This window comes from Lolium rigidum, chromosome 5 (assembly GCF_022539505.1).
Source record: "Lolium rigidum isolate FL_2022 chromosome 5, APGP_CSIRO_Lrig_0.1, whole genome shotgun sequence".
Taxonomy (NCBI): domain Eukaryota; kingdom Viridiplantae; phylum Streptophyta; class Magnoliopsida; order Poales; family Poaceae; genus Lolium; species Lolium rigidum.
In genome coordinates, this window is record NC_061512.1 from 221,854,573 (window position 1) to 221,870,082 (window position 15,510).

General features: G+C 46.5%; 1 pseudogene; it reads left to right on the forward strand.

The window, feature by feature from the left end:
- The first annotated feature begins 1,153 nt into the window (after positions 1-1,153).
- LOC124657114 lies at positions 1,154-6,326 on the forward strand (annotated as a pseudogene).
- The last annotated feature ends 9,184 nt before the right edge of the window (positions 6,327-15,510 follow it).

The following is a 15,510-nucleotide window of genomic DNA, read 5'->3' on the forward strand; positions in this document are numbered from 1 at the left end:
TCTTGACTTTTGGCCATGCAATTCCTTCGGATGACCAGCCTTGATTAGGAAGGAATCCAGACCGGAACGCGTGAGAAATGGAGCACTGGTAGGTGGTAGCTAGCTCGTCGTTACGGTGGCGTGCGACGACCGACGATCGATTGGGCCGGCCGGGGTTCGAAATCTTCGCGTCAAGATCGTGCTATACGAAGCGAGACGGCCGGAAGCCACGACGATGGGATCCATCACGTGTGGGTTGGACGTAAGCGCTGCCGTCGACGGCTTCCCCTTCCGTCCGTCCAGCCTATCTGGCCGCGGGCCCCACGTCGCACACGAGGCCACGAGCTTAACCATGATTAGGCCAGCATAATCCTAGCTAGCGTTAGCTGGTCACTACTAGTTTTTTTTAGTAGCACGCTTTCGTTTTTGCTGTTGACGAGTTTTACTTTTGTTATTACTGCAGGTTTCTTTCTGAAGACGCACGATTTCCTGCAGCCGCTGGAGAACCCGCCGGCGGCAACCGTCCCGGACAGGCAGCACGCGCTGCCGGGCGGCATCGGCACGTTCACCGTCAGCCAGCAGCAGGTGGCCGGACCCGGAGCACGGCCGACGGCGGCGGCCGCGCCGGTGGTGGTGAAAGCCGGAGCCGCCGGCGTTCGTGCTGTGGGGCCAGTCCACGGCGGCGCAGCCGATCAGCGCGCACGCAGGTACCTAGCTATGTTTAGCCGATGGTCACACCTCTCTCTATCTACGCCGTTGTAGTGGTCTGCGGACGAGAAAGCGGTCGTAGATGCTGCTTCGGCTCCGTCGCTTTGCTTCCGGTCGCCGATCGACGGCGACGTGCAGGGCGCACGCGTACGTGCGTCACGATCGATCACGTCGGCTTCCCTCTTTACCACGTCACCGCGCAAAGCTCACCTACCTACCATCCCCAGTTCGTGTAGCCGCTTGTGCTACGAAAAATAAAGAGATCGGGGACAAGATGGGCCTCTCGGTGCGTGGGCCAAGATATATAGTGGCTGTCGACAAGGGGCCCTACGGCCCGTGCAACCGAACCTCGTGTCCCCGCTCGTCTGGCCCACCGCGTGAACAGCAGGTGCCGGCTCCGGCCCATAGCTAACCTCCCGCTAAGCCCACGCAGTCGTCCCCACGCATCCTCGCCACCTCCACTGCCATGTGGGCCCAGATTAATCGTGTTGCGGTTGGGCAATTAGAGAGAGCTGAAGCAAGGTCTGTGTCGTGCCTTGCAGGTGCAGGCCACCACCACCACCAGCAGTGGACGCTCCCCTTCGCCGGCGCCGGACAGGCCGCCTCCGCGCCCAGGCAGCACCCGCCGGGGAGGAAGCGCCGCGCCGGCGGCGGACGCGGGTTCATGGAGTCCGGCTCCAGATCCAACGGCGGCGACGGCTTCGACGACGACGACGACGGCCTCGCCGCGCGCCGCGAGGTCTCCTCCTCGCTGCAAGGTACTGTACCCCAATTCCGCTCAATTCCGCTTTCGATCCATGAGCAATTTCGGTTCTCGGAGGCGCTGGTGGCGCCGGGCCGTTTCTCCCGATTGCTTTCTGTTTTTATTTTCAGCCGAGTTTTTGCTAGAAAAGGCCCCGTTTTCTGTACTCAGGCGTGAGGAGTTAGAGGAAGAGCAGAGCAGAAGGGAGGAGCTCGCGCGAGCTAACGGCGACGGGCATGGACGGGCGGTGCGAGCGGCCGTCGCACGTCCACCAGCTCCACGCGCACCTCCTGGTCTCCGGCCGCCTCCTCGTCGGCTCGCCAGCGCTCCTCCTGCTCCTGCGCGCCGCCTGCCGCGTCCGCCCGTCCCCGTGCCTCCGTCCCCTCGCCCGCCACCTGCTCGACGGCATCCCCCACCCGCACCCATATCTCCTCCACGCCGCCGCCCGCCTCGCGTCCCGCCTGCGCCTCAGCCTCCCTCGCGCTCCGCCACTACCTCGCCCTCCGCGCCTGCCACCCGGCCTTCCTCCCGCCCGCCCCCGCCATAGGCGACGTGCTCAGGGCCGTCCCTGGCCGCGCCGCCCACGCCCACGCGCTACGCCTCACCGCCCACGCCAGGCGACACAGCAGTTCCTGCACAACACGCTCATCGCCATGTACTTCTCCCGCGGGGACACCGCCCGCGCCCGTCTCGTGTTCGAGGGAATGCGTGACTGCGACAGGGACGTCGTCTCCTGGACCTCTCTCATCTCGGGCCTCGTGCAGAGCGGCAGCCCCTTGGAAGGGCTACGGCTGTTTGCGGCGATGATGCGCGGCGATGTCCGTCCTGATTTCGTGCTGCTTGTCACGGTCCTCAAGGCGTACATGGAGCTCGATGACTTGCCGGGTGCCACGTCGGCTCATTCCTTGGTGGTCAAGGGTGGCCTTGGCGGTGAGCAGGATGTCGTGACCACGATGACGGCCATGTACGCCAGGTTTGGGTGCGTTGTGGCTGCGAGGGCACTCTTTGACAGGATCCCGCCCCCGCGGGTAAACGTGATCCTGTGGAATGCCATGATATCGGGTTACTCCAAGAACGGGCTTGCCGGCGAGGCAGTGGATCTGTTCAAGCAGATGCAGATGTTTGCGAGGACCATGACCCCTGATTCCGTCACGTTACGGTCCGTGATCATGGCATGTGCTCAGCTTGGCTCCACTGAGCTTGCTGTGTGGATGGAGGACTACGTACGCTGGCAGCGAGTACAGGGAGGATGTGCTTGTGAACACGGCGCTGATTGACATGTACGCCAAGTCAGGGAGCATCGCCCGGGCACGCGGAGTATTTGAACAGATGCGTGCGCAGGAACGGGATGTGGTAGTCTGGAGTGCATTGATCTCAGGTTACGGGGTGCATGGTTATCTCGCAGAAGCCGTTGGCCTGTTCGAGGACATGAAGCTCGCGGGGGTGAAACCAAATGATGTGACTTTCTTGGGGCTTCTGTCAGCGTGCAACCATGCGGGCGCTGTGGAGAAAGGGTGGTTGTACTTTCACTCTATGAAGACTGACTACAAGATTGAGCCTCGACACCAGCACTACGCTTGCGTGGTCGACCTGCTTGCTCGTGCTGGTCAGCTTGACAGAGCGTATCGGTTTATACTTGAGATGCCCATAAAGCCAGAGATGAGCGTGTGGGGTGCCTTACTCCATGGTTGCAAGATGCACGAGCACTCAAACATGGCCATGGCTGAGAGGGCAGCACAACATATCTTTGATTTGGAGCAGTCCAATGCAGGGCACTACGTGCAGCTAGCAAACATGTACGCATCTGCAGGGATGTGGAGCCATGTTGCTGGCGTGCGGGTCACCATGAGAGAGAAGGGTGTCACCAAAGCAACGGGATGCAGCTCCATTGAGGTCGATGGAGAGATGCACAACTTCCATGCTTGGGATCACTCGCACCCAAGGGCTGCTGAGATTTTCACCTTACTCTGCCTTCTTTCTCAAAGTCCAACCGGTTCTGGAGAGGCATGCCAGCTGCTGAGCACCTTTTTGTAGTTAGGCCAAATTTCTTGTATCCTGTAATTCTTTCACATAGTATCTTGGCTGCCAACATTAACTGTGGCATTCATGTCCTGTTCCTGTAATGCAAATGTGATACAGTTCATCACAAGCATTCTGAACATCAAAATGAGCCAAACATTACTAGGTTAGATGCAATCTTCTGCATTAAGCGCGCATAATAGGGTTGGCGATTTTTACAATACCACACCTACAGTTTTGTACTAATGTGCGCTCTTTATATAGCAGACTTGGCTGTGAGGGTTGATGGGAAGGGCGGGAGCTGCAGTGGCAGTGGCACGGATCAGCGGCCAAACACACCAAAGTCAAAGCATTCTGCAACTGAGCAGCGTCGCCGGAGCAAGATCAATGACCGGTGAGGATTCCTGAACTCCTGTAGTTCGTTCAGATCATCAGAATGTACTCGCATTGTTCCTTGGTGATTAAATTTCTAAGGGCTAACATCAATAATGTTGTAGAAAATTTAGTTAGTCAAAGATTTCAGTAATGTTGCAATAGATTTATTTGAACGCTAGAGGTATGTAAACTATCAAATTCTGTGCATTATAGAACAGCATAGATGCATGCTTTCTCGAAAAAATCACAGACACAATGTACCTCCATAGATGAGCTTATCTGGAATTAGTTTCAAGACCATTTGTGAGCCGCAGACAAGCACTGGGCTCGATGTATTTACTATTTTTTTCTTCATGTTATCTTAACAGGTTTCAGATACTTCGGGATCTGTTACCACACACTGATCAAAAGAGAGACAAAGCAACGTTTCTCTTAGAGGTAAGGCTCTCAGGAGCATTCTATGTAATTTGAGTTTGTCTCCTGGTTGATTAACTTGGTTCTCACTTGACACCGTTTATAATGCAGGTTATCGAATATATACGGTTTTTACAAGAAAAAGAACAGAAGTACGAGGCTTCATTTCCAGAATGGAACGAAGAAAATGCAAAGTTACTCCCATGGGTAATTGTTTTTCCGAATCATCAATATGCAATTAGTATTGTTCAAAATTAACATTCGTTCTTGGATAGCTGTATCTGAACACTGCTCCGTATTTTGCAGTCAAACATGTATTTTCGTTCATCCTGGAAAAATGCACAGGTAAATTTTGTTTCTCGTAATTGAATGCCATCTCCGAATAAAATCTTAGATTTTGTTTGAACTTTCTGACCAAATTCTTACACATACTATTTTCGTTGTGCTCCAGAGTAAGGGGCAAATCGCAGGAGATGCCTTGCCTGACCCTTCACAATTCATCACAAATGGGTCCTCCCCTGAATTTAATATCACAGGCAAACTTGATGATAACCACACCACGGTAGCATCCGCAGCTGCCTCAGGGGCACCAGATCATGCTGAAATTGATCATATAGCTAGTGTTTCCTGTAGATCAGCGGATACTCCAACAAATATTCTGAGTATGTTTGACCATCCACCTGTGCTTCTGTTCCCAGACAGGAAGTAGTATTGGTTATTCATCATTTTTTTTTCCTGTATGTAGATAATGCAACACCCCAGTCTCAACCCCAATGGGCAGATGCGTCTGGTGTGGATGACTGTGGGGTGAACAGTGACATGTTAAATAACCAGCAATTGACGATTGACGAAGGAACAATCAGCGTGTCAAGCCAATATTCCCAAGAGTACGTTGCAAAGAATATTTTCTCTCTTTATTATGTTGCTACTTGAGTACCATGGGTCATATAGTTATGGTAGTTGCCATTTATTTTCAGTCAAAACTGCCTTTGTTTTGGTTGCTACTAAATTAAGGTGTCCTCATAATGCTTCAATTCAAATTGACCCCCTTGGTTGTATTATCCTGTCGCCATGTCTGAGTTTACAGAGCATATTGTGAAAATATTTCTCACCATTAGCCAACCAAGTACATTGACACACTTAGTTTTTTGTTAACTCACCACAGGTTACTTAATACATTGACTCATGCTCTTCAAAGCTCGGGTGTAGATTTGTCCCAAGCCAACATTTCTGTCCAGATCAACCTGGGCAAGCGGGCTGTCAAAAGACCTACTACCGCTGGACAATCCTCCAGTTTTCAGGTACGCCACTCTTATCGGACTCGACTCCCTATTTATTGTAGGATTTGCAGTTTATAGGGAACTGCACAAAGTTGAATGATTAGTTTGTTCATGCATAGTACCAAAATTTTGAATCACCTTAATCCGTAAAATTCAGGCTACCATTACACATCTTAAAAGAGTTCAGAAGCGATCATTTCAAATGCATCTGAACATTCCGTTGTCTAGCTTATTTATCTCTGTTTTTTTCCAAGTTGACACTTGGTGTTTACATCCATGTAGGAGCTCCCTGGTCTAGGTCCTGGAAACGAAATGATGGGCCATCAGCAGGCAATGTTGGGTGATCCTGCTCAAGAGCTCCCACACACAACGAAGCGGTACAAGTCGGGGTAACACCCACATCGACCCTTGCCACATACTGCCCAAGATGGATTGAACATTCTTTCCTCCGCACCAGCGGAGGCCCCTCCGATTGCATGTACATTATGTCGCTGTGACCGCACCGGGACGGACGAAGCAAGACTTTGGTGCATTCTTTCATTTTATCTCCTTGCCGCGTTATTTATTGTTACAAAAAGAAAAGACAAAGAAGCTTCCATCGCAGATTGTGAAGCTGCTCTTGTAGTAGTATATAGGCTTCCATTCACATGAGAAGTTTCGATCTACCCCTGTAAGATAACTCGACCGACCCTACCTGCTAGCTAAGTCAGCTCCCTGGAGTATGTTAGACTGTTAGTGTGTCTGTTTTACTATTATCTGTGATGATTAGTGCAAATGACATGAAACCTGGATGAACCCGACTCGTGGAAGATTGCGTGTCCATTGTCTTTGGTGTTCGTGGACGATAGCGGCAGCCGAGGGTTGCGGCGCCGGTACCTGGCTGGCGACGCTGACGGCAGGAGATGCTGGGTCAAAACGCGATCGTGTGACTTTGTTGGTGACGGAAGGTTTACGCTTTGCCGTACACCAGTAATCTGGGAATCAATTCAAAAAAAAAAGTAATCTGGGAATCACGTCTGTCCAAAGTCTATTTTCTTGAAATGAACATCTATTCAACAGTTAGACCCTGACTACGCGCCTCACTCCGTGGAGATGGAGCTAAATACACGGTAAAGGCGGCCGGATAAGGTTTTGTATTCAAAGCTACATAAAAATGATGAAGTTGATTTTTTTGGAAATTTGAAATTAATATACTCAGATTGACATTTTTATCATTTTTTTGTCCCTAAAAATACAGAACATTTCGAATTGAGATTTTGCATGTTTATGTATACATCATTAGCTTTTTTAGAATCTTGTTTCACGACTTTCCTAAACTTGTAAATATAATTTTTGAAGTTTTTAACATGCAGAGAGCATTGAAGCTCAGGAGTAAAAAATCTACACTCAAAAATATTCGTTGTGATATGTCTAAATCAGGTAACATGTATAACCATAAGCATGGAGAAATACAACTCTCCTGTGCACGGGCCACCTTCTCAATCCTTCTTTTTTCCTTTTCTTTTTACAGTTTTAGGTTCCCTCTCACCCTAATTACTACATCAAGTTATCAATCCTTTTTTTTTTCCTTTTTTTGAATCGCAAGTTCAATTTGCGAACCATTTGAATATTTTCTAGTGAAGGGAGCTTAGAGATGACACCAATACTAAATAATTGTTGAAAGTTTTTGAAAACTCAACTTCTAAAACTTGATGAAACATATTAAAATTTTGAATTCTATCAAAAAAATTCATTTAGGCTTGTTTAAAAGATATAATTGAATGAAATACATATATTCAAATCAAGAAAATTATATATATATATATAATTTAATACTACCTCTGTCCATAAAAGGATGTCAGAAATTTATCTAAATTTGAGTGTATCTCGACATTATTTAGTGTATATATATATATATCTGAATTTGGACAAATCTCTGATATCCTTTTATAGATGGAGGGGGTATTACAAAAAAAAATAGTGTAATAAATGAGGGGAGAAAGAGTACTATTATGAGGTAGGATTCATGCAAAGATTTTCTTGATTTGCTAAATCTCAAACATGGACAACAAGCACGTTGTAATTTAGACCGGACGCCCTCCCCAAGTGCGACCCTTGTTTCCTCACTTGTCGTCTTTCGAATCGCGAGACCGGTTTGAGCCACCAAGATCGCCATTGCTTGCTCGTAATTTGAGCAGAGTTACAAACTACTCCCTCTGTCCATAAAAGATGTCTCAACTTTACCTAAGTTTGCATATGTTTCTACACATTAAAACACGTCCAGACTTGGACATCTTTTTGTGGAAGATGTCTCAACTTTGTGGACGGAAAGATGTCAACTTTTTCTAAGCATATGTTCTTATGCTATTAGATGAGGTTTTTAGAGTAGTTTTTTGCCCGGGACTTGCTCTAATTCTGGCTCTAACATGTATATTTTGATAAAACTGAGATTTGAGATATTTTTTTGTGGACGGAAGGAGTAGACAATGTTAAGAGTATATTATGATGACGCCACCAGAAACAAAGAACTATTTGTATCTCTTATGTAAACATCATGTATGGCATAGCAACGGATATGAAATGGCAACAAGGCAACAAGAAAATCGAGACGACAACACCGTAGTACCAAAGATGATCCTAGAAAGCTGTAGCACATGCTTGACAAAGAAGCGTGGAGACTCTATTATCTAGTTTGGTGACTTTCGAGTACCTTGCTCGATCAGTATCTTTATGTATGAAAAATAGTCAAGGATAAAATTCATCTAGTACAACTTTCTCCCATAATTAACATGAAGTATGGACTATGACGTTGATCGGTGGGTAGGTTATAATTGGAATTACGAGTTGTTGTCGCGAACCCTCTTGGCACCTCGAACACTGCAATCGGGTGGGTCCACATGCTTGTGTTTGTATCGCAGAGCATGTGCCAAATCATGCTCATATTTTTCTTGTTCATCGTTGTTTCTCCTGTAGACAAGATTGTGCGGTGAGAATAGGCTGGGCCGGTAACCGCTGTAGACGTTCCATCGCTGTTTGTCAGAAGATGGAGCCGCCGGCAGTTGGATCCGGTGGTCCCATTCTGAAAAATCACTCTTCGTCTTCCTCCGTTGGTCGTCCTTGGTAGTGTCGTAGATGTAGAGGTAGTCGCCCAGTCTATAGCAGAGCATCCCGTCGCCATTGTTGAGCCAGGCACCGCCTGCCTGCTTGTCGTCGTGTCTGCGACCGTATTCGTCTACATAGAAGGTGTAGCGCAGTTCCCACCTACTACTGTCTTTCTCGTGGTCCATCTGCTGCCCCCTTAGTGGCTCCATGACCCAAAAGTGGAGCAGCCGCTTCCCAGCAATGTGCCTCGCGATGCACAAACTCCCGCCCATGTCGAAGGCATGCACCGATGTTGTGACCTCCCCTATGAACTTTTCCGGGAGGTGGTACATGCCGTGCGCCTCGCTCCCCACGTCAATCACCAGCATCCTGTCGAACTCGGCCAATTCGATAATCCCCGGCCGCTCCATCAACACGTACAGCTTGCCATCCACGAGAAGAGGCGGCATCCGGCGAAGACGGCATCCGGTGCTAGATGGGAACGTGTACGGGTGCCGCCGCCATGACCCACCACCATCGTCTCCAAAGGTGTACACCTCCATGTAGTTCTTGTCAGATGTCTCGAACCAGTGGGTAGGATGTGGGAAGCAGAGGCGGAAGAGCTTGTACGGGCCCGAGGGTGGACTGAACCCCATGGCGTAGCTGCGGCGGTAGACGTGCTCCATCTCTAGAGGTGGCAGAACCTTCTGTTTCTCGCCGGTGATTGGGTTGCAGAGGTACACGGGTTTATTTTTGGCGTGCGCGATGAGGAGGAAACCGTTGCAGGCGTTGGCGGGGTGGTAGCGGGTGGCGAGGTCGGTGACGCGGCACATGGGCTTTCCTGACAAGACGTCGACGATGGCAATCTCAAGGCCGATGCGCCGGTCGCGGGATTCCATGGAGAGCAAGGCCTGCGCGCCGGCGGAGCCCGAGACGACGTGCGGGGCGTGGACGTGGAGGTCGATGAAGGAGGGGTCGGTTAGGAGGCGGCGCCATTGGCTGGAGACGCAGCGGCACCGGGCGACGTCCCTCGTCGGCAGCTTCAGCAAGATCTCCCGCACGATCTCCTCTGTAATGGATTCCATGGTCGATCACCGGCACCGCGACGAGAGGCGATCGCATCTATTTAAAGAGGTAGGGAAACGATCCTGCTGCTATATATGGGCTGAGACCGAGTCTGAAACGACTTCAAGGTATTCAGATACCAGAAATCCTGCACGTACGGAATTCCGCACAAAATTGTCCGTAGATGTAGGGAGCAGATTTGGTGCACCCGGTCCGGTGCCAGTGCTCCCCATTTTTGTAATATTTAAAAATTATATTTATGTGTTTCAGAAAACCATAAATTTTATTTCATGAATACATAAACATGTTCTGAATATTTGATAGAAATTGCGTTGTATTTTAAGCTAAAGAAAAATAACAAAGTTTTAGGATGGAAAATCTATTTTTTGTCACAAATTCCTCCTTTTCGTATAGTTCAAAATACTACAACATTTCGCATCCGAAATTCACACCATACCTTCAGAATGTTTATATGTACATGTGCACTTAATTTCAGATTTTCTAAAATCACAGAAATATAATTTTTAAATGCTAGGAGCACTCGTGCTCATGTGCCAAAAAGATGTATTGTTACTCTTTAGGTACTATACCATCACTGAGTATATCTTTTGCGTACATGTATGTGGAGGTCTACTAGATGCTTTTTTTTTCTGCTGCGAAATTTGAGAGCTTTATTGATCAGGCATGGCAGCTGATTGTTGAGACCGAAAGCTAATGATCAGAAAATCTGGGATACAGTCAAACCGGCTATTCGTACCCTTCACTGTACAAGCAAGCTTCGCATATGGATGGGCCAAATGATTAGTTGATCTTGTTCCATGCTGAATAACAAGAAGATTAAAATTTAAAGTTAGGTCTCCTATTTCTTGCAGAACTAGAGCCACGACTGAACGAGCCGTGACAAGTGTTCCAAAGGTTAACAACTCCAGACAATTTGTCTCCAGAACCACTTTATGGAATCCTCGATTCTTAGCAAAGATCACACCCTCTCGGAGCTCGTTTTCCGGCTGTAAAACCTATGCATGGTGTCGGTTGATTTAGCATGTACGTTCTCAAATCCTACGTACAAAAGGATGAGGCCATCTCCAACGCGGCGATCCATCCCACGCCCGTGCGTCCGGATGGGTCTAACCGGGCAAATCCGCGGCCCAACGCGGCGTACCACAAATGCGGATGGCCGCGGCGTACGGAACGACGCAAATCCGGCCCAAATTTGGGCTAGGTTTGCGCGGCAGCGGATGGCACGCGGCGTCCGGTCGCGTCGGATGCTCGCCTGCTCGTCTCCCTTGGGTCCATCTGTCGGTGACCGCGCGCGTCTTATTAAATGTGGACTGGAGGGATCTATCCCTGTCCAGTTGTAACATCCCAAATTTTCAAACAAAGAAGAAATTAACTTTCCATTTTCCAAATTTTGGAACCAACAAAAACTTTTATTAAATTAAGTTTGAGGCATAGTGATCATGCTTATATCTTGTGTTATTGCCATGATTGATTGTTGAAGTATTTTGAAATAACCTAAAACCCTAAACCCTAACTTCCTCAAAACCAAATAAGATCAAATATGAAGAAACTAAAAGAAAATAAAAAAGACATATGTGGGCATGTGGCCCTAATATGCAAATCTTGACTAATACCCTTTTTCCCTTTCTAAATGATGGTGAACCATTGTTAAACCCCACTAAACCCTAAACCTCACCCCTCTTCTCACCATCCATTATAAACAAAATAAAAAGAAAGTAAATTAAAAAGAAAAGGCCTATGTAAGCCTATGGCTAATATTTGCTAATAATCAATTAGGCCTTGCTCTACCTTATTGGAGGATTTGAAAGGCCTAAACAAACCTAACCTAATACTTACTAACTCAATCAAATGAGAAATAAAAAGGAAAGAAAATTATACATAGAAGCATATGTGGCACCTAGCCATATTACCCCATTCTTGCCCTATGCCTTCATATCCTACCCAAATGGTTTGAAACCTTTGCCAAACTCAATCTAACACTAAATAAAACATAGACCATGTCTAAGAGAAGCCAAGAAAATGAAAATAAGAAATTAAGAAAAATGCACTTCATCACATACATGTGCTTATGGCTATTTTGCAAAACTTTGACTTAGGCCCATTTGGCTTGTGTCATTGCTTGAAGAATGTTACTAAACACTTAATAACACTTTTGCATCAAAGAAACACAAATCAAAGAAAAGAAAAATCAAAAATCAAGTCACATATGATAATGGTAATCTGCCCATAATAAAATATTACCCACTTTGAGCCTCTCTATAAAGCAAATCTTAAACTAAACTTGCTCAAACTTTTGCACCTCATCCAAGACAACATCAAGGTGAACAACTTTGCCCAAAACAACACTTGCAAATTCTTGCTCAAATTCAAATGAGGATCAAGCAAAGTTGCAACTGTGAAACAAATTTAAGATCATGCACATGTTGTGATTTTGCAAATCCATTCAAATTTGACCACCACCACCACCACTCTGCTGCAAATATTATAAGATTACAACCCACCGAAATTCAGTCAAAATTTCAAAAATTCTCTTCATGCGGCCATTATGTCGAACAGGTGTTGTGCATCACTTCTATCAACTCCACACACTCAAAAACCCAGCAGATTTTAGCCCTAACCATCCATCCTTGCTCATCATTGGTACTCTCTTACCCCTCTAGCATCATTGCAGTACCAGAGACATCATCATTTGAACAAAATATTGCACAACTATGTCATGCCGTATGTGCATGACACACACACATGCCCAAACCCTCTCTGGTCAACTCTTTGGCGCCCAACCCTGTCACATCTCTTCTCCCCACTCCCCTCAACCTGCTGGTACACGCCAATGCCCGAGGCATGCACCACACGCGCCGGAACGCGACATGCCCGTGACGCACAACACATGCCAGGACGCGCACGGACACCCGCCAGAGCGCGCCAGTACGTCGCCCGTCCCCGTCGATGTTGACCATACCTCGCCCTCTCCCTCTCTCCTACGCACTCACCATGGTACCCTCTACCTCCTAGATAACGCCATTGGACCGCGGGAACCCCGTACGCGACGATCTCGTCGACGACATCCGCCGGGACCGCGCTAGTACATGACGTCGCCAACCTGCTCCTGTCCATCCCCGTCCTCGCCACGACGCGTGTTGGCACCGCCTCGACGTCGCCTACAGGACACCACCATCTCTAACCCCACTGGTTAGAACTCTAGATCTATTGTAGAATTTGAATAGTAAAAATAACAAGCCAGAAGGTTTTCCAAATTCAAATAAATTTATAAAATCAACCATAAATAATTTTGAGGTGATTCCACCTCTCATAATTCACATTTAAAGTACTCTAATTGTTTGTGCAAAAATATGACAGGGTTGATTCATATGATCATGGGCTAGAATCAAAAATTGGCTATGTAGTCAATACTAGTCCATTTAAACTATTTCAAATTTAAGTTTTCAAATCTATGAGGTATAGCACCTCATTTAAATCATCTTCCCAAGTATTATGAAGTAATGTGATGACCCTTGTTGCATGGTCTCATGTTTGCTCACTTGAGGATATTAAATCAAATAGGATTTAAATTGCATGAGGTATGGAACCTCATTTAAATCATGTTTCTCAAATGATAAGTGTGAAGTGTTGACCTTGGTCAACATGTGATCATACCTTGTTATTTGAGAAGATTAAATCTTAACAAGATTCATTGAGAGGAAATTATTTCTCCAAAGGAACTCAATGGAAACCCTAATTCATATCTCAATAAGAGGAAATTATTTTCCTAACACTAAATAAGAAAATCCTAGCATAATTTGTGGATAAATGATAAGTGATGATGCTAGATCATCTTGAGTGAGCCCTTAAGGCTAAGCTAGTCTACTTAAGTATTGTTTGGTGATTGTATCCTCGTATTCGTTTATAGACACTAGTACCGGAGACTATCAAGAGGAGGAGGTCTTCTACCAAGAGGAAGGAGAAGAGAACTTTGATCACTACCCCAACCAATGCAAGCTAGACTAATGCAAGCTATTTTGTTGCAAGCTAACACTCTTGCAAAGTTCCTAAGTGTAAAGCTCTACAAGAGCAAGGCACCATTACATCTTACTTTATGCTTAATGATCCTATCCCAAGTTTTTTACTTTACAAGCTTTATTGAATTTGATTTATCAAAGTTTATTTTTGATTCATGATTCACTTGGTTTAGTATGAAGGAGTGCAAGAGCATCATAATTAGCCTAGAAAGCTATAAGCTAGTTAGCACCCCCTCCTGACTAGTTGCTAGTGCTAATACTAAAAGTGACAACTTTAGATGGGAACTTGTGAAAACCAATGACTTTGAAAACCTTGGAATGATGAGTCATTCTATTGAAAGATTTTGAAGGGGGAATATGACTTGTGAATGACTTGGTGAATTTTACAAAACTGATGGTTGGGTTCGGATGCGATACCATTCCAATTTTACAAGTACCACCACAATACCAGAATTTGGGTAAGGCTTAACTGGAAGCTTATGTATTTTAGTATGAGTTCCCTCTGAACAAGCGTCATCGGGGTTATGCCAAGGCTGCCTCCACCAAAAGTGAAAGGACGTGAAATGAGGTGAATGTCAGACCCAAGCCCTGTGCAGTTCCCAGGTTGACTGTTGGTCCTCACTGGGAGGCCAAGCTCATGGGGAGAGGTGCCTATACTAGGGTATGTAAATGAAAGGTTATGATTGGTAGTTCGCGCATTGCGTGCGATAAATCAGGGCCAGTTACCCCTGACGGACTATTGCAATTATTGTGGCACAAGTGTACGATCTCTGCAGAGTTTAAACTATTCGGATAGCCGCGTCCGCGGTCATGGACAATTGGAAAGGCCATACTATTTCGTCATCAGAAATTTTCTAAAAATATGAATGGTGACTTGTGACTTGAATTGAACGGTGACTTTGACTTTGAATCACAACAGAGTTGTGGGAATGACACTAATGTTCCCACTTGAGTTAAGTTAGGCAAATGAAGAGGTTTTGTTTACTAAAGTGCTTATGAAGTAAAACTGGCTTTATGCAAATGAAACTAGAGCTTAGCACCCCCTTACCATAGTTGATAGTACTTACATTAGTATTAGTTTGCGAGTACTTTAAACTACTCATGGCTGTGTCCCTGGCTATTCAAATGGCCAGACTATGAAGATGAGCCCCAGTACCAGGATGAAGGACAGAAGGACGTCTACGAAAACTAGGACCACTCCTGACGTCAACAGTTGCCTGTGGAACAGATGGACCACAACCGCTACTTCGCTTCCGCTATGTGTTTTGTAATTGATCAATAGATCAACTATTATTGTAATGAGACTGGATCATGTGATCCTTTGTTGTAAGACAATTATGTGTTGTAATGAATGATGTTCTGTGATATTAATCTGTTATGTCTCGCAAAAACAATATTCCTGGGACTGCGATGAATGGCATAATAGGCATCTGGACTTAAAAATCCGGGTGTTGACACCAGTCCACTTCCCACTCCAGTCTCCACTCTCTCGATGGTTCCGCACACACGCGCAACCGCCGCCATGGCCCCGAAGAGACGGTTCGCTCCCGAAGCCAACGACAGCGAGGCCAGCAGCAGCCGCCGTCCTCCGCTGGCACTGCGGCCGGAGGAAACCGCGGCGGTCTCCACATCGGAGAGGCCGCCTGCGGCTGTAATATCCAAATATTTTTAATGCCTATGATAATAACCAGAAGCAAGATATTTGATTCTTTATTTGTTGCTTGAATTTTCGCATAATACTGATCTAAAATAAAGTAAAAGAAAAGATAAAGTAACTGCCAAGTAACCCCAAAATATCTAGATCAGTAGATAATCCCTTAACTGAAAAATA